Below are 21160 nucleotides of genomic sequence, written 5' to 3'. Positions count from 1 at the left end.
TTTTTCATGTTTAGTGCAATACTGTAAACCTTGAATAACACCATGGGACAGATATGAAGTACCATTAGTGATGCTGGAAATACTCCCAAGAAGCAGAGAAAAGTCATGACATTACAAGAAAAAGTTGAATTGCTTGATATGTATCATAGACGAGGGCTGCAGCTGAGGTTGCTCACCATTTCAAGATAAATGAATCCAAGCCAGGCATGGCAGCTCATGCCTATAATCCCAGCACTTTGGGAGGCCGAGGCAGGCGGATCACCTGAGATAGTTCAAGACCAGCTTGGCCATCATTGTGAAACCCCATCTCTACTAAAAATATAAAAATTCGCCGGGCGTGGTGGCAGGCGCCTGTAATTCCAGCTACTTGGGAGACTGAGGCACGAGAATCACTTGAACCCGGAAGACGGAGGTTGCAGCAAACCGAGATTGCACCACTGCACTCCAACCTAGGTGACAGAGCGAGACTGTCTCAAAAAAAAAAAAAAATCCAGTGTAAGGACTATTGGGAAAAAAAAAAAAATTTGTGAATCCATTGCCACTACTACATCTGCAGGTACAAAAATCTTGGAATTTTTGCAAAATACCTTTTCTCTCATATTGAAAATGCAGCTTTTAAGTGGGTACAGGATTGCTATAAGACATCTATAGACTCTAATATGATTCACAGAAAGGCAGAGTCATCATATGACAAGTTAAAGGAAGGTGAAGGATCTAAGTCTGGGGAATTTAATGCCAGAAATGAATGGTTCATTTTAGAGGTGTGGCTTTTTAAAAAAAAAACTCAAGGGAGAAGCAGCTTCTGCTGATCCAGGAGGCAACAGACGAGTTCCCAAACACCATTAAGAAAATCATTGAGGAGAAAGGATATCTGCCTAAACGGGTTTTTAATGCAGACGAAAGTGCCCTAATCTGGGGCGGGGTGGGGGTGGAATGCCACAAAGGACATTTATTAGTAAAGAAGAGAAGCAAGCACCAGGATTTAAGGCAGGAAGAAACAGGCTAACTGTTGTTTTGTACAAATGCAGTCGGGTTTATGATCAGGATTGCCCTTATCTATAAAGCTGCTAAATCCTGAAAGGAAATGATAAACATCAGCTGCCAGTCTTCTGGTTGTACAAGAAGGCCTGGACAATGATAACCCTTTTTCTGGATTGGCTCCATTGATGCTCTGTCCCTGAAGTCAAAAAGTACCCTGCCAGTGAGAAATGGCCTTTTAAGTTTCTTTCGACATTGGACAATGCCCCTGATCACCCAGAACGTCATGAGTTCGACACGGAAGGCTTAGCAGTTGTCTACTTGCCCCCAAACACGACGTGTCTAATTCAGCCTTTACATCAGGGAGTCATAGGACCTTTAAGTCTCCTTACACACAGTTCTCTATTGAAAGGATTGTCAATGCTAGAACAAAAGTCCAACAGAACATGAAAGTCTGGAAGGGGTTGGGGTCTGTTGGCTCACGTCTGTAATCCCAGCACTTTGGGAGGCCAAGATGGGATGATCACTTGAGGTCAGGAGTTCAATACCAGCCTGGGCAACATAACAAGATCCCATCTCTACAAAAAAAGTTAAAAATTAGCTGGGCGTGGTGGTTGGTGCATGCCAGTAGTCCTCGCTACGTGGGAGGCTGAGGCTGGAGGACTCCCTGAGGCCAGGAGTCTGGGGCTGTGGTGAGCTGTCATCACACCACTGCACTCCAGCCTGGGCAACAGAGCAAGACCCTGTCTCTCAAAAAAAAAAAAAAAGTCTGAAAGAATTATACCATTGAAGATGCAAGCCATCGTTATAGAAAAATAAAAGCTGTGAAAGTCACCAAGCATGAAACAATAATTCCTGCAGAAAACTGTGTCCAGATGTTGTGCATGACTTCACAGGATATATGACAGAGCCAATCTAAGAAATCATGAAAGAGATTGTGGATATGGCAAAAAAAAAAAAAAAGGCAGGTGAACAGTTTTGAGATATGGATGTTGGAGAAATTCAACAGGTAATAGAGACAACACCAGTGGAGTTAACAGAAGATGACTTGATGGAGATGAGTGCTTCTGAACCAGTGCCAGATGATGCAGAAGAAGACACAAGAAGCAGGACTCCAATTATTCAAGACTGCTTGTGACTTCTTTTACAACTTGGACCCTTCTACAATATGGGCACTGAAACTAAAGCAAATGGTAGAAGAAGGATTGGTACTGTAGAGAAACATTTTTAGAGAAATGAAAAAGAAATCAGACCAGAATTATGATATATTAATATTTCCGTGAAGTTACACCAAGGGTGCCTGCCTCTCCTGCCTCCCCTTCCACCTCCTCCACCTCTTCTGCCTCTGTCACCTGGGAGACAGCAAGACCAACCCCTCCTCTTACTCCTCCTCAGCCTACTCAATGTGAAGACAAGAATGAAGGCCTTTATGATGACTCACTTCCACTTAATGAATGTTAAATATATTTTCTCTTACTTATGGTTTTCTTAATAACATTTTCTTCTCTAGCATACTTTATTGTAAGAACACAATATATAATGCATATAATTTACGAAATATGTGTTAATAAGCCATGTTATCGGTAAAATTTCCAGTCAATAGCAAGCTATTAGTAGTTAAGTTTTGAGGAAGTCAAAAGTTAATGGATTATCAACTACACAGGGGTTAGCACTCCAAACCCCTGCATTGTTCAGGGGTCCACTGTACTTCTACTCGTAGTTGATTCTCCAGTTCTATGTTCCACCTTCTTTATTCAGTTATTTTATTAGTCCTTTCTCGCATTGCTATAAAAAACAACCTGAGACTGAGTAATTTATTAAAAGAAAAAAGAGGTTTAATTGACTCATAGTTCCACAGGTGTACAGGAAGCATAACTGGGGAGGCCTCAGGAAACTTACAATCATGGCAGAAGGTGAAGGACCTCAGGAAACTTACAACCATGTCTGCAGAAGGAGGAAAAGAGCAAACAGAGAGGCGCCATACACTTTTGAACATCCATGTCTCTTGAGAATTCACTCACTATCATGAGAACAGCAAAGGGAAAATCTACCACTAAGATCCAGTTACCTCCCACCAGGTCCCTCCTCCAACACTAGGGATTACAATTTGATATGAGATTTGGGTGGGGACACAAAACTAAACCATATCAGTTATAATTTCCTTAAGAGCAGAAACTTTGCCTTTATTTTATTTGTTTGTCTCCACAGCATCCTAAATTGTGATTGTTCAATAAAGGAAATGGTTAGATAATGCTACCATTTCAATTCACTCATCGAAAAAATAATTCTATGAATGAGGTTATCCATTTTATTGACAGTTAAATCCCCTGAAGAAGAAGTCTAGAGGACTGCTTTGTTTTTGTTTTTGTGCAGTCTCAAAAATGCTTTGTGTTTTTGTGCAGTTTTTTGTTTGTGCAGTCTCAAAAGTGCCAAATCCACAAATTGATAAATTTATTTTGTTAATCCAATAAGAGACTCTAAGAAGTGATATCTTTGTAATTCATTGATTTTGAAGTAAAACTTCAGTTAGTATTTTGATGGTCACAAAACATAATACTTTACCTAGATTTGATCCTGTCTAAATTCTGATAGTACTGAGAAAGGACAAAGGGGAACAGCAGAGGTCCTTACCTGAGCAGTATCACAATGCACCTCAAAAATACTGCTGGGGCCAGGCACGGTGGCTCACGCCTGTAATCCCAGCATTTTGGGAGGCAGAGGCAGGTAAATCACTTGAGGTCAAGAGTTTGAGACTAGCCTGGTCAACATGGCAAAACCCTGTCTCTACTAAAAATACAAAAATTAGCCGGGCCTGGTGGCGGGCACCTGTAATCTCAGCTACTCGGGATGCTGATGCAGGAGAATCACTTGAACCCGGGGGATGAAGGTTGCAGTGAGCCAAGATCACGCCACTTCAACCTGGGTGAAAGAGCAAAACTCCATCTTAAAAAAAAAAAAAAAAAAAAAAAGAGCAAAAAATACTGCTGGGGAAAACGAAGTCATAAGGTCTATATCTCTGACCCATTAATATTACAGTAACAACATGTACCTCTGTGCAGGGTAGATGAATGTCACTGCAGCTTTTTCTACTGTCATCGCAGAAATAGTAAAACTTAGGGCCCCAAAGCCATAGTAATTGCAAAACATGTCCCAACTCTCCAGTGGTGTGAATTTATTTAAGTCTTTCAAAATAAAACTGTAAGGAAAATATAAGTCCTTAACATAGCACTATATACACTATGAAGTATAAGTCCTTCCATCATCCACTCAATGAGTACACATTGAATGCCTAGCAGTTCTACATTTAAAAAAATGTCTATTCTCAAGGGATCTACTTAGAAAGAAAGGAATATGTTAAACATTTAAATTGCAATGCAAACAATATGAGATCAAGAAGCCAGATATGTTCTGAGGAAGGATGAATCTTTGCAGTCTAAAATTAAGAAAATTTCCCCTAAATTTTTGCATCTCTATGGAACTCCGCATGCACAATGCACAACTATGATGTAAGTAAAATCACCTCCATCTGGGAAGATAGTTTTTATACTGTCAGTTCCTTTTGATCTTTGTCATTCTTTTTTGTTTTTTGCCCTTTTTTTTTTTTTTTTGAGACGGAGTCTTGCTCTGTCTCCCCTGCTAGAGTGCAGTGGTGCGATCTCAGCTCACTGTAACCTCCTGGGTTCAAGCGGTTCTCCTGCCTCAGCCTCCCGAGTAGCTGAGTAGCTGGGACTACAGGCACGTGCCACCATGCCCGGCTAATTTTTGTATTTTTACTAGAGATGGGGTTTACCCTGTTGGCCAGGCTGGTCTCAAACTCCTGACCTCAGATGATCCGCTCACCTTGGCCTCCCAAAGTGCTAGGATTACAGGCGTGAGCCACCATGCCCAGCTTGATCTTGGTCAGTCTTCTGAAACAGGATAGCAATCCTACTCATTTATATTTTACATTGTATTTTTTGAGATCTATAGAAATATTTTCTTAGGAATTTTAGTGAAAGGGTCAGTTGAATCAGGATAATTATACAATGAGGAAAAAAAAGTAAGGAATTCCACTTTTGGGAAGACAGAGTAGTAGATGTACTTTCCCCTATTCCTCCTACTAAGTACAACTAAAAACACTGGACATTATATATACAACAAACATAATTATACTCTGAAAGGTGAAAAGAAGAAGGCAGACTGGCTAGGGATCTTGAGACCCAAAGAATGACATAAAGGTGAGTTCCTTGTTGTTTTTTTTGTCTCATATAAATGCCTCTCTTGCCAAAAGACCAAGAAAGGGGCAGGCTTACAAGACAAAAAAAAAAAAAAAAAAAAATTTAGATAAGAACTATTCTACTCCAACAAAATACTACAGAAAAGTTGTGGCCACTCCCCCAACTGATACCAGCAAAGACTGAGTGGGGAGACAACTCAAACCCTAATGAGGCTGTAATTAGTCACTGAACACCCTACTGGGGTGATGTCAGAGAAGACAAGTATGGTGCAGGACTTTTATCCCTGCTAGCCTGTAATGAGTCCTCCATTCCTATGATATCAGTGGAGACTATCAGGGAGGTCTGGTCTTCACCCCTGCCCTGCAGTTTATTGGGGTGATGTCAGAGGAGGCCAAGCAGAGAGTTAGTCATGTGTCAGAGTAGGTTTTGTTTCTCTCGTCGCCCAGTGGTGATGAGGCCCCACCCATCACAGTGACAGTGAAGACCTTGTAGTAAGCCAGACCTCTCACCCCTGCCCAACACCAGTAGTAGTCCTCCTCCTCTCTGGTGTAGTAGAGACCTAGTGGGGCATCTGTACTCACACCTCTACCTGGCAATGGAGTTGTATCAGAAAAAGCCAGCTAAAACAAAAGGTTCAAATAAGGCCCAGAGTCTCAGAACATCATTTAGAAATCCAGATTTAAAAGAAAATCACTTATCAAATCAAGAACCAAGTAAACTCACTTGAATAAAAAAAGATAATCAATAGATGCCAATAATAAGATTATAGAGATAATAGAATTATCTGGCCAAGATTTTTTTAAAGCAGCCATGACAAAACAGTTTCAATGTAATTACAAACATTCTTAAAGCAAATGAAGAAAATAGAAAGCCTCAGCAAATAAATAGAAGTATAAAGAAGAACCAAGTGGAAATTTAGAACTTAAAAATAAAATAACTGAAATGAAAAGCTCAGTGAATTAACTTGATAGTGGAATGAAGGGGACAGAGGAAACAATCAGTAAACTAGAAGACAGAACAATCTGATCAAAAGAGAGAAAATTGAACAAAAAATACAGAACCTCAAAAACTTGTGTGACTATATATAAAAAAGATCTAACATTTGTGTCATTAGAATCCCTGAAAAGGCTGAAAAAATACTTGAAGAAATACTGACTGAAAACTTCCCAAACTTGACAAGAGATGAAAACCTACAGATTCAGCTGTTTATAGGATCAACCCAAAGATATCCACACCAAAACACATCATACTTAAATTTCTGAAAACTAATGACACTTTATTTATCAGAAGAAAACCATTAGAATGACAGTGAATTAATTTATCATCAGAAATCACAGTGATCAGAAGGACATGTCATAATATTTTTCCATTGTTAAAAGAAAGAAACTATCAACAGAGAATCCTATACTTAGCAAAAATAATAATAATTCAAAAATGAAAGGGAAATCAAAACATTCTCAGAGGAAAGAAAGCTAACAGAATTTAATACCCACAGACCTACTGTAAAAGAATGGCTAAGCAAAATTCTCTAAATAGAAAGGAGACAATAAAAAAGGGAACCTTGGCTAGTTTCTAAGGATCATGAGCGAGTCTGGATTACTGATCCAGAGACAATGGCTCTGATGGGATGGAGCCCGAAGGCATCATTGAGAGTAACTGGAATGAGATTGTTGACAGCTTTGATGACATGAGCTTCTCGGAGTCCCTCCTCTGTGGCACCTATGCCTATGATTTTGAGAAGCCCTCTGCCATCCAGTAGTGAGCCATTGTACCTTGTACCAAGGGTTATGATGTGATCACTCAAGCCCAATCTGGGACTGGGAAAATGGCCACATTTGCCATATTGATTCTGCAGCAGATTCAATTAGATCTAAAGGCCACCCAGGCCTTGGTCCTAGCACCTACTCGAGAACTGGCTTAGCAGATACAGAAGTTGGTCACGGCACTAGGACACTACATGGGTGTCTCCTGTCATGCCTATATTGGGGGAATCAATGTGTGTGCTAAGGTACAGAAACTACAGATGGAAGCTCCCCATATCATCGTGGGTACCCCTGGCTGTGTGTCTGACATGCTTAACTGGAGATACCTGTCTCCCAAATACATCAAGATGTTTGTACTGGATGAAGCTGATGAAATGTTAAGCCATAGATTCAAGGATCAGATCTGTGGCATATTCCAAATGCTCAACAGCAACACCCAGGTAGTTTTGCTGTCAGCTACAATTCCTTCTGATGTACTTGAGGTGACCAAGAAGTTCATGAGGGGCCCCATTCGGATCCTTGTCAAGAAGGAAGAGTTGACCCTGAAGGGTATCCACCAATTATACATCAACGTGGAATGAAAGGAGTGGAAGCTGGACACAACTGTATGACTTGAATGAAACCCTGACCATCACCCAGGCAGTCATCTTCATCAACACCTGAAGGAAGGAGGACTGGCTAACCCAGAAGATGCATGCTCAAGATTTTACTGTCTCTGCCATGCATGGAGATATGGACCAAAAGGAACAAGATGTGGTCATGAGGGAGTATCGTTCTGGCTCTAGCAGAGTTTTGATTACCACTGACCTGCTGCCCAGAGGCATTGATGTGCAGCAGCTTTCTTTAGTCATCAACTATGACCTTCCCACAAACAGGGAAAACTATATGCACAGAATCGGTCCAGGTGGACAGTTTAGCCATAAAGGTGTGGCTATTAACATGGTGAAGAAGACAAGAGGACTCTTCAAGACATCGAGATCTTCTACAACACCTCCATTGAGGAAATGCCCCTCAATGTTGCTGACCTCATCTGAGGGGATGTCCTGCTTCCTAGCCCCAGCCAGGGTTCAATCTCAGGAGGCTGAGGAACAGCAGGGGTGGGGAGGGAAGGGGAGCCAAGGGGTGGACATCATGTCATTTTTTTTCTCTGAATAAATGTCACTTTTTGAGGCAAAAGAAGGAAACGTGAACATTTTAGACACCCTTTTCTTTGGGGTAGGCTCTTGCCCCAGGCACCAGCTCTTCTCTCAAAAATCACTAATCCATTTCCCCAATCTAGTAAACTCCAGATCCCAGAGAGAGCACACTCCTCACCTCAGCTGACCTCCTTTGAAAGTGATTTGAGGGACTATGTCACTCAACCTCATTTTCTGGACCAAATCTGGAGGGAGAACCCCTAAAACTCCTGAGTGAGGTTGCCAGGGGATTGTCCCCAGGTAGGGGGAAGCAGGGAACAGAAAATTGTAGCCATGTTTACATTGTGTTGTATAGTATTTATTGATTCAGGAAACAAATGCAAAATTCTAAATAAAATGACTTAGAAACTGCCAAAAAAACAAAAAGGGAAACTTGAAACAACAGGGAGAAAGAAGGCATATGGTAAACTAAAATAAATAAATAAACTTTCCTTCTCCTTTTGAGTTTTTAAAATTGATTGCAGAAGCAAAAATTGTAACACTGATGTGATTTTAAATGTATGCAGAGGAAATATATAAGACTGTTATAAATGAGGGAAGGTAAAGGGACAAAAACAGATATGTTTCTATACTTCTCTCCAACTGGTAAAATAACACCAGTAAAATGTGACGAGTTATGTATAATGTAATACCTAGAGAAATCATGAAAAAAGCTATATGAATAGATATACTCAAAAACACTATGAATAAACAAAAATTGAATTCTAAAAATTGTTCATCTAACCACAGGATGGCAGAAAAAGAAAACAGAAATATAAAACAAAACAGAAGGCCAGGCATGATGGCTCATGCGTGTAATCCCAGCACTTCAGAAGGCTGTGGCTGGAGGATTGCTTGAGACTAGGAGTTTAAGACCAGCCTGATCAACATAGTGAGACCCCATCTCAATAAAAATAAATAAATAAATAAAATAGCCAGGCTTGGTGGCATGCACCTGTAGCCCCAGCTACTTGGGAGGCTGAGGCAAGAAGATGACTTCAGCCCAGGAGTTGAGGTGCAGTGAGCCATGATTGCACCACTGCACTCCAGCTTGGGTGACAGAGTAAGACCCTATTTCAAACAAAGAAAAGACAAACAAAACCCAGATATAAAATAAGCAAAAGTAATGACAGATTTAAGCCTTAAGCATATCAAGAATATATTACATTAAATATAACTAATCTAAATTCAAGTAAAAGAGATTAGCAGAGAGTATTTAAAAACATGATCTAACTATGTGCTGTCTATAAGAAACTCACTACAAATATAACAATATAAGCAGGTTGAAAGTATAAAATGGAAAAAGATATCATACAAACTTTAATCAAAGGAAAGCTGGAGTGGCTATTATACTATCAGATAAAAGACTTTATATGAAAGTAAATTACTAGACTCAGAGTGGGATATTATGTAGTAAAAAAGATTCAATCCACCAAGAAAACATAGAAATCAAGTGTGCATGTCCCAAACAACAGATCTACAAAACGTATGAGGCAAAATGGACACAAGTGCAAGGAAAAACAGATGAATTATAGTTGGAGATTTCAATACTCCTCTCTCAGACAGTTTTGCAGGAAAATTTTACCAATCACTTAAAAAGAATTAACACCAGTTCTACGTACCCTCTTCCAGAAAACAGAACAGATACCAAAAACCAGAACAACAGAACAAGAAAAGAAAAGTACAGACCAATATCTCTCATGAATAAAGGCATGAAAATCCTTAATAAAATATTATCAAATAGAATTCAGGAATATTTAAAAAGATTTACCCATCACGACCAAGTGTGACTTATTATACATCTGCAAAGCTAGCTCATTATTTGAAAAACAGTCAACATAATTCATTATATTAACAGGGGAGGAAGAAAATTATATGATTATATCAATTGATTCCCACAAAAACCATTTGACAAAGTTCAACATCCATTCACAATAAAACCCTCAGAAAACTAGAAATAGAGGGGCACTTCCTCAACTTGATAAAATGTAAGCACATAAAACCTACATAAAACATTATACTTAATGGCGAAAAACTGAGTATGTTTTCGAATAATATTTCCTGCCCTCTTAGGGCAGGAACGAGACAAGGATGTCTACTCTTACCACATTCTTATTCAATATAGTATTGGAAGTTTTAGTCAATAGAGGGCAATAAAAGACATACAGACCAGAAAGGAAGAAATAAAAACTCTGTATTTGTAGATCACATGATTGTCTACATAGAAAATTCTAAGGAACCTATCAAAAAAAATCCACCTAGAACTAGTAAGTGAATTCATTAAAGTCACAGAGGCTGGGTGCAGTGGCTCATGCCTGTAATCCCAACACTTTGGGAAGCTGAGGCGGGTGGATCACCTGAGGTCGGGAGTTTGAGACCAGCCTGACCAACATGGAGAAACTCCATCTCTACTAACAATACAAAATTAGCCGGTTATGGTGGCACATGCCTGTAATCCCAGCTACTTGGGAGGCTGAAGCAGGAGAATCGCTTGAACCCGGGAGGCAGAGGTTGCAGTGAATCGAGATTGCACTATTGCACTCCAGCCTGGGCAACAAGAGTGAAACTCTGTCTCAAAAAATAAAAAATAAAAAAATGAAATCACAGAATACAAGATAAACATACAAAAATTTATTGTATTTATATATACCAGCAATGAACACATGGACACTGAAATTATACATGCAATATCATTTATAATCAATCAAAAAAAGAGGAAATAGGTGTAAATCATTATACAGAAAACTCTACAATGCTGATAAAGAAATCAAAGAAGATCTAAGTAAATGGAGAGACATATACCATATTCCTAAATTGGAAGACTCAACATAGTAAAGATGTCAATTCTCCCAAAATTGATATACAGGCTTAATACAATTTCTATCAAAATCTCAGCAAGAATTTTAGTAGATGTAGACAAGATTACTCTAAAACTTATATGAAAAGGTAAAAGAACCAGAATAAAACAATTTTGAAAAAGGAGAATCAATCTTTTTGACTTCAAAATTTATTAGATAGCTACAGTAATCAAGATTGACACTATTAGTGGACAGATAGATACAGCTCAATCAACAGAACAGAATAGAGAACCCAGAAATAGGCCCATATGAATATGTCCAACTGATTTTTAAAAAAAATTTAGTAGAGACGGGATCTCTCAATGTTGCCTAGGCTGGTCTCAAAACTCCCGGCCTCAAGCAATCCTCCCACCTTGGCTTCCCAAAATGCTGAAATTACAAGTGAGCTGCTATACCTGGACCCAACTGATTTTTGATGAAGGTACAATTGCACTTTAGTGAAGGACACAATCTTTTTAACAATTGGTACTGGGACAACTGGACATTTATAGGCAAAAATTGAACAACCTAAGTCTCACACCTTACACAAAACTTAACTCAAAATGGATCATAGGCTTAAATGTAAAATGTCAGACTTTTGGAAAGAAAAACACAGGAGAAAATCTTTGGGATCTAGAACTAGACAAAGAGTTCTTATACTTTATACCTAAGTCAATCAATAAAAGGAAAAATTAAATTGGACTTCATCAAAATTAAAACCTCTTGCTCTATGAAACACCCTGTTAAGAGGATGAAAAGACAAGTTAGAGAGTGGAAGAAAATATCCCAAATCCACATATCCAACAAAGAACTAGTATCTTAAATATATTAAGATATCTTAAAACTCAACAGTAAAGAAGTAAATAAATAAACAATTCAATTTAAAAATGGTCAAAAGTATGAAGAGATGTCTACCAAAGAAAGATATACAGGTAACAAATAAGCACATGAAAACATACTCAACATCATTAGCTATTACCAAAACACAAATTAATACCACAATGAGATATCTATTATACCCCTAGCAGAATGGTTAAAACAAAAAATAATGACAATGATAAATGCTGGCAAGGATGCAGAGAAACTAGATCATGCATATATTGCCAGTGGGCATGTAAAATGGTATGGCCACTTTGGTAAGTATTTTGGCAATTTCTTTAAAAACAACACATGCAACTATTACACGACCCAGCAATTGTGCTCTTGTGCATTTACCTCAAAGAAATGAAGATTTATGTTCACACAAAAACTTTACATAAATGTTTATAGCAGCTTTACTCATAATAGCCACAAACTGGAAATATTCCAGAAGTCCTCCTATAGATGAATGGTTAAACAAACTGGAGTGTATCCGTACCATGCTATACTACTCAGCAACCAAAAGGGACAATTATTGATATACCCAACAGCCTTAATCTCCGGATTATTATGCTGAGTGGAAAAAAAGCATACATACTGTATGATTCCATTTATATAACGTTATTGAAAGGACAGATTTATAGAAATAGAGAATGAATTAATGATCAGCAAAAGTGTTGGGGTAGGAAAGAGTGGATGTGGCTATAAAGCAGCAGCAGGGGGGATCCTGTGGTGATGGAAATGTCCTGTGTCTTAGTTGTATCAATGAAAATATCCTGGGTTTGGTCTTATACCATAGTTTTGCAAGATGCTACCATTGGGGGAAACTGGGCAAAGAATACTGAGATCGTTCTGTATAATTTCTTAAAATTGCATTTTGTCATTATTCAAGCTGCTGTAACAGAATACTATATACTGGGTGGCTTAAACAACGTACATTTATTTCTCACATTTCTGGAGGTTGGGAAGTCCAAGGTCAAGGTGCCAACAGATCCATGGTCTGGTAAGGACTCTTCCTCATTTGCAGTAAGCTGTGTTCTCATTGTGCTCTAATTTGGCAGAGAGGGAGAGTGGGTTCTCTATTATGAGGACACTAATCCTATTCATGAAGGCTCTACTCTCATGACCTAATTACCTTTCAAAGGCCCACCTCCTAATACAATCATATTGGGGGTTAGGATTTCAACATATGAATTTTAGAGAGACACAAACATTCAGTCCATAACCCATGTAAATCTACAGGTATCTCAAAATGAAAATTCTAATTTTGTTGTTGTTGTTATTTGTTTGTTGAGATAGGGCCTCACTCTGTCAACCAGGCTGGAGTGCAGTGGCATGATCTCAGCTCACTGCAGCCTCCACCTCCCAGGCTCCAGCGATCCTTCCACTTCAGCTTCCCGAGTACCTAGGACTACAGGTGCATGCCACCAGGCCTGGCTAATTTTTTTTTTTTTTTTTTTTTTTTTAGAGAAGGGGTTTTGCCATATTGCCCAGGCTGGTCTCAAACTATCTGGCTTCAAGCAATCTGCCCGCCTTGGCCTGCCAGATTGCTGGGATTACAGGTGTAAGCCACCATGCCCAGCCTAAAAAGTTTAATTTTGAAAACTAAAATAGGCATTTAACTTTTTTCCCCAGTCCTGTTATTACTGTTACCACCACTATCAGCTACTACTGCCACAACTACTGGTTTTGTTTTATTATTTTTAAAAAATGCACAGATATTCTTTTAATTTAAAATGTAAAAGTTCTGGTCTTTTTATAGCATAACAGAACATTGGAAGAGGTCCTGTGATTCCACAGGCAATCTTCCAGCATCACAAATGGGGAGCTATGACCCCACTGCAGGAGAATCAATAAGCTATGCATGCAAACTAGTGTCTAACTTGTCCTTTTTAAAATAAAAGGAGTATTGGCCAGGCGTGGTGGCTCACACCTGTAATCCCAGCACTTTGGGAGGCCGAGGCAGGTGGATTACCTGAAATCGGGAGTTCAAAACCAGCCTTGACCAACATGGTGAAACCCCATCTCTACTAAAAATAAAAAAATTAGCTGGGCATTGTGGCATCTGCCTGTAATCCCAGCTACTAGGGAGACTGAGGCAGAAGAATCGTTTGAACCTGGGAGACGGAGGTTGCAGTGAGCCGAGATTACGCAATTGCACTCCAGCCTGGGCAACAGAGGGAAACTCCATCTAAAAATAAATAAATAAATAAATGAAAATAAAATAAAAGAAGCATTAGAAGAACCTATCAAATACAAGCCCTAATCAGAAGAGGACAGATTATCATACCACTCCAGATGTAGGTAGGATGAGATTTGGGCCCACTAATGTTTTCGACTATGGTTACTTTTCTCTTCCCACAGGCTGATTATGTAAAGAGAAAAAACAAATGGAGGTTTTAATTTTAAAACCTTCAGTTTAATCAGGTCCCATATAATGTTTTACCCTCTTTAACACCTGCCACCTGCAATTCACCTTTCTGATTATTAATAGTAAATGTATTATAGCTGAGCTTTAGTGGCAACCATATCACATTCACTTTTTTACATTCACTTCATAAAAATTCTTCTAATGAAAACAGAACCTTATTTATATTTCACATAAGAAATATATGTTGGAAAATTTAATCTCATTAAAAATGTGGTTTCTTGGGCATCATATTTTCCTCTAGACAGGCATTGGTTTTGGGGATAGATACTGATTGGCGAGTGTGTGACTTTTTCCAGTGAGGTAAGCTGTGTGCATGTCAGTTTTCTTATCTACGACATGAGAAGACACAGATATTATGTGGGTTGCTTCCCCACAGGGTTATGGCGATAACCAAATTAAACAATATGAGCGTGAGCTTACAAACTAAAATTTTATGAAAATGTACAGTAACACACATGTACATATCAGAAAGAATATTTTGGTATCTGGTAAATACAGAATATTATCTCATATTTTATTTATGTGTTTATGACCTACCTTATTCTATAGGCAACTTTATTTTAAAAGACTTTATTTCAGGCTGAGCATGGTGGCTCGTGCCTGTAATCCCAGCACTTTGGGAGGCCGAAGCTGGCGGATGCAGTGAGCTGAGATCGAGCCATTGCACTCCAGCCTGGGTGACGAGAGTGAAACTCTATCTCAAAAAAAAAAAAAACAAGAAACTTTATTTCTCCACTCAAACTTCTCACTCTAAGAGTAATGCAAAAACTAATGAACAGGCCGGGCGCGGTGGCTCACGCCTGTAATCCCAGCACTTTGGGAGGCCGAGGCGGGCGGATCATGAGGTCAGGAGATCGAGACCATCCTGGCTAACACGGTGAAACCCCCGTCTCTATTAAAAATACAAAAAAAAATTAGCCGGGCGAGGTGGCGGGCACCTGTAGTCCCAGCTACTCTGGAGGCTGAGGCAGGAGAATGGCGTGAACCCCGGGGGGCGGAGCCTGCAGTGAGCCGAGATCGCGCCACTGCACTCCAGCCTGGGCGACAGCGAGACTCCATCTCAAAAAAAAAAAAAAAAAAATTGTATATATTTATGGCATACAACATGATGTTTTGAAATATGCATGCATTGTGTAATGGCTAAATTAAGCTAATTAACATATGCATCACCTCACACACTTATAATTTTTGTGATATATATAGTTAAAATCTACTCTCTTTTCAAGTATACAAGGCATTGTTATTAACTACAGTCACCAGTCACCATGTTGTATAATAGTTTTCCTGATCGTATTCCTCCTGTAAATTAAATTTTCTATCCCTATTTTTTTTTTTTTTGAGACTGGGCCTTGCTCTGTCACCCAGCCTGGAGTGCAGTCGTGGGATCTTGGCTCTCTGCAACGTCCGTCTCCTGGGGCTCAAGTGATCCTTCCACCTCAGCCTCCTGAGTAGCTGGGACTACAAGCACGTGTCACCAAGCCCAGATAATTTTTGTATTTTTTTTGTAGAGACGGGCTTTCACCATGTTGCTCAGGCTGGTCTCGAACTCCTGTGCTCAAGTGATCTGCCTCCTAAAGTGTTGGGATTGCAGGCATGAGCCACTGCACCTGGCCCCTAACTATCGTCAACAGAGGGCTAAAAAATAGACCTAAGACTCACTAAATGATATGTGAACCAATAGAAAAGACATGGAATCAACCCAAATGCCCATGAACAAGACTGGATAAAGAAAATGTGGCACATATATGCCATGGAATACTATGCAGCCATAAAAAGGAATGAGATCATGTCCTTTGCAGTGACATGGATGAAGTGGGAAGGCATTATCCTCAGCAAACACACAGGAACGGAAAACCAAATATTGCATGTTCTCACTTATGAGTGGGAGCTAAACAATGAGAACACATGGACACAGAGAGGGGAACAACACACATTGAAGCCTGTTGGGAAGAGAGGGTGGAGAGAGGGAGAGGATCAGGACAAATAGCTAATGGATGCTGGTCTTAATACCTAGGTGATGGGTTGACAGGTGCAGCAAACCACCATGGCACACGTTTACCTATGTAACAAACCTGTACATCCTGCGCTTGTACCCCAGAACTAAAAATAAAAATTTTAAAAAATGATATGTGAACATAGAAGTACATCATCAAGGAAGAAAAGTGATTAGGTCGAATGTTTAAGATTCTGTGTGCACATGAAACATTTTATGTGTACAGAAAATGCTTTTAGAGATATTCTTTTATTAGCATTTAAAGTATTTTGAATATCTCTTTAATTTCTCCTAGGGTTCTATAAATTAAATTTAAATGAAAGAACAATGTGTAGATCGAAGAGCATAATAAGATTTATTAGCCATTATAAAGATGATAATACCATGAAAATGGCAAAAAGGCAACGTGTTAATCACTTCACAGTTATGAGGAAAAAAATTAGCACGTTTCAGACAGGCAGCACACAGGCAGGGGTCTTGCTGGTCTAATGGCCTGTCCTTTAAAGGAAAGGAGAGACACTTTCTAGCCAATTCGAGGCCAAAACTTGGCTTTAAACTAAAGGTTTGTTTCCCCGTTATTAGTGGTAAACCCCAACTATTATTCTGAGGTTCCCTAGGTTGTTGCTTTTTATTTCAGAAAGTATTGCATAGTTTCCAAATCAAAATTAAATTTATCTTTAACTTAAATAGCTGCTATTCAAAAAGAATGGGGCCCATTTAGTTCTATGGGGATCAGGTGTCACAAAATCAGACACCCCCATCACAAACTACAAAAATATATAGAAATGAAATAAATAAATAAAATTTAAATGTTAAAAAAGCCCTTATAATGGGATTAGAGTCTGTGCCACATATACCGTCAAATAATTAAATCCCACGTAAAAATAAGAATAAGCCTTAGTTTTACCCTTACAGTGGAAGTTTTGTGGATCATACTCTCTCTTCAGCCCCTTTAACATGCCTGCCACCTCTCTATGAACATGCATCACCACCCAGTCTACCCTCACTACACACACACACACACACACACACACACACTACTGTTAGTCTTCCAAAAAAGAGTCCGGGGCAGGCATTGTTTTCTCCTTCATTGCTCTGCACCTGGGATATCAAAAACTCAAGCCCAAGCCCAGGATCCATTATCCTATTCTCTTCTTCTACTCATAGTAAATCTTCCTACATTTCATAAGTATTTAATGAGCATTTACTATGTGCCAGACGCAGTTTTAGCTGTGAGAAATAAAAGCAAAATCAGACACACTCTTCATTCTTTTTGATGTTATAATTAATTAAAAGGGACTGATATTAATCAAGTAGTTAAATTATATATTAATGTGGAACAACAGTGTTGATTATGAATGAGAAAAATATAGGCCACAGAGGATCTGACTAAGTCAGAAAAGACCAAGAAGGCTTCTCTAGGACGTGACACTTAAACTGGGATGCAGAGGAAGGGAAGTCACTAATGAGGCAAGGAGCGGAAGAAGGAGCACTCTATGAGGAAGCCCAGGTGAAATTTCAACTGGGAGCTGATGGTTGAGTAAATCCTGCCACTTAATTAAGTAGAAGGCTTTCTGTTCTTTTTTATTTATGGCATATTCATTCATTTATTGATTTAATTTATTAAAACCTTTGTGGGTTTGTTAAGGGCAGCAGAGTTATCGAGAATGAGAAGCAAATATGACATCAAAAGCACAAGCAATAAAAGCAAAAACAGACAAATGGGACAACATCAAACTTAAAAAAGTCTGTGCATCAAAAGAAACATTCAACAGAATAAAAAAAATCAACCTACAGAATGGGAGAATATATTTGCAAATCATATATCTGATAAGGGTTCATCTTCAGATTACATAAGAAACTCCTACAACTCGACAGCAACAACAACCACAATTACAACCAGAATAAAACACTGGCAAAGGACTTGAACAGACATTTCTCTAAAGAAGGTATACAAATGCCAACAGGCATGCGAAAAGATGCTCAACAGCACTATTCATAAGAGCAATGCAAATCAAAGCCACAACGAGCTATCTCCTCGCACCCTGTAGGATGGTCACTATCAAAAGAACACAAAATAACAAGAGTTGGCAAGGATGTAGAGAAATTGGAACCCTTGTGCACAGTTGGTGGGCGTGTAAAATGTGGCAGCCATTGTGGACAACAATATGGCGTTTTCTCAAAAAATTAAAAACAGAATTACCGTTTGCTCCAACAATCCACTTCTGGATATATATCCAAAGAATTCAAAGCAGAATCTCAAAGAGATACTTGCACACCCATGTTCATTTTTTTCACAACAGCCACAAGGTAGAAGCAACCCAAATGTCCACTGATGAATGGATAAAGAAAATATGGTATATACATGCAATAACAGAATGTTATACAGCCTTAAAAAAATTAAGAAATCCTGTCACATGCTACAGCATGGATAAACCTCCAGGACATTATGCTAAATGAAATAAGCTGGTTACAAAAGGACAAATACTGTATGACTCTACTCATATGAAGTATCCAAAGCAGTCAAAAATCACAAAGTAGAAAGGTAATGTCTAACTGGGGGAGAGAGCATTAGTGATTAATAGGCATTGAGTTTCAATTTTGCAAGATAAAAAAGTTCTAGAGATCTGTTGCTGCAAGACAATAGTTAAGACTACTGAACTGTACATTTTAAAAAATTAAAGACATTAGCTTCCGGTTCCAGGAAGCCACAGCTTACGATGCAGACATGTCTAAGTCCAAGAACCACACCGCACACAACCAGTCCCAAAAACGGCACAGAAATGGCATCAAGAAACTCTGATCACAAAGATACGGATCTCTCTATTTTTTTGAGATGGAGGCTCGCTCTGTTACCCAGGCTGGAGTGCAGTGGCTCGATCTCGCCTCACTGCAACCTCCGCCCCCCGGGTTCACGCCATTCTCCTGCCTCAACCTCCCGAGTAGCTGGAATTACAGGTGCCCGCCACCACGCCCAGCTAATTTTTGGTATTTTTAGTGGAGACGGGGTTTCACCGTGTTAGCCAGGATGGTCTCGATGTCCTGACCTCATGATCCACCTGCCTTGGCTTTCCAAAGTGTTGGGATTACAGGCCTGAGCCACTGCACCCAGCCGATACCAATCTCTTAAGGGGGGTGGGCCCCAAGTTCCTGGGGAACATGTGCTTTGCCAAGAAGCACAACAAGAAAGGCCCAAAGAAGATGCAGGCCAACAGTGCCAAGGCCATGAGTGCACGTGCCAAGGCTATCGAGGCCCTCGTAAAGCCCAAGGAAGTTAAGCCCAAAATCCCAAAGGGAGTCAGCTGCAAGCTTGATCGACTTGCCTATATTGCCCTACCCCAAGCTTGGGAAGCATTCTCGTGCCCTCATTGCCCAGGGGCTCAGGTTGTGCCGGCCAAAGGCCAAGGCCAAGGCCAAGGCCAAGGAATAAACCAAGACCCAGCCTGCAGCTCCAGCTCCAGTTCCAGCTCAGGCCCCCTAGGTGCCAAGCCTCCTACAAGGCTTCAGAGTAGAGATCTTTGTCTTTGTCTGCCAACATGAGGACAGAGGACTAGTGCAACACCCCTGGGCTGCCGTGTACATGGGGCTGGTGTTCTCCTGCGCTATTTGTACAAATAAACCTGAGGCAGGAAAAAAAAATCAGACATTAAAAAAAGTCAGTCTCATCTAGTCCCTAAAACGGTTCCAAATAACATATTACTAAGCAAATTTTTAAATAAATGAATAAATCTGATTAACTCCAATAGTAACATGAATTTAACTGAAATAATAAAGGTGCATTTCAAAAATTTTTTTAAAAAGAATGATAGTCAACAAAACACTGAATTAATGATTAAAAGGTCCCCGGCAACCTCTAAGAATATTAGAACAGCACTGAAATCAAACAGTGGACAGCGGAAGACAAAAGCCAGATTTGGTGAAATTAGGAAGGGTGGGGTGGCAAGGAAGAAGAAACAAATATCAGCCCTCCTTGTGAAGCTTGACAGTGGAAGAAAGGACAAATATTGTGTTGGTTTGAGAAAGGGTTTGTTCTCTCCCAGGACAAAAAGCTCTAATTTGATGGATTTCAGGACCTTAGTTATTGTTTCTCTCTCATAGAACAAAGAGAGAGATGCCGAATGGACTTGAGAGAAGTGAAACCCAGAGGCAGCAAATTGCTAGCCAAACTTGTTTCACAATAAAACCTGGGTGGGTTGCAAAATATTTTAAGTTGTGGCCGGGCACAGTGGCTCCTACCTGTAATCCCAGCACTTTGGGAGGCCGAGACGGGCGGATCACCCGGAGATAAGGAGTTCGAGACCAGCCTGATCAACACAGTGAAACCCCATCTCCACTAAGCATACAAAAATTAGCTGGGCATGGTGGCATGCACCTGTAGTCCCAGCTACTCGGGAGGCTGAGGCAGGAGAATCGCTTGGACCCACAAGGCGGAGGTTGCAGTGAATCTAGATCACACCACTGCACTCCAGCCTGAGCGACAGAAAAAAACTATTTTAAGTTGTAAGATTTTCCATAAAATTCTGAATGTCTGTTATCTCTTGAAAGGATATTCTTATTCTCACATGGCCACAGCTGGTTGGAGCTGCATAGCAATAACTCCCTGTGGAAAGGCAAAGTCACATCTGTCTTCTAATTACTTTCTGAATATTTTTCACCACATACTAAACATTTCATTCATTCAACCAATATTTATTGAGCACCTACTATGTGCCAGGCATTGTTCCAGGCTGTGGGGATACAAGTAGTGAGCAAGACCAGCCTTCCTACAGAGGAGCCAGTCAAAACAAACATATACATAGTATACATAATTTCATGCAGTGATGCTGCTCTGAGGTAGAAAAAGGTAAATACATTTTAAGAACAATTGTGAGAAGAGGAAGGTGATTTTCTTTTATCTTTTTTCCCCAA

The 21160-nt window shown here is 39.7% G+C and overlaps 2 pseudogenes; both read left to right on the top strand.

Annotated features, from left to right (window-relative positions):
- The first annotated feature begins 6786 nt into the window (after window positions 1-6786).
- LOC129463680 (eukaryotic initiation factor 4A-I-like) lies at window positions 6787-7992 on the top strand (annotated as a pseudogene).
- Window positions 7993-18980: 10988 nt separating this feature from the next.
- On the top strand, window positions 18981-19764 carry LOC129464056 (large ribosomal subunit protein eL29-like; annotated as a pseudogene).
- The last annotated feature ends 1396 nt before the right edge of the window (window positions 19765-21160 follow it).

Source organism: Symphalangus syndactylus, chromosome 15 (assembly GCF_028878055.3).
Source record: "Symphalangus syndactylus isolate Jambi chromosome 15, NHGRI_mSymSyn1-v2.1_pri, whole genome shotgun sequence".
NCBI classification, from domain to species: Eukaryota; Metazoa; Chordata; class Mammalia; order Primates; family Hylobatidae; genus Symphalangus; species Symphalangus syndactylus.
The sequence above is the reverse complement of the archived record's forward strand: the minus strand, read 5'-3'. Positions and strand labels throughout refer to the sequence as shown.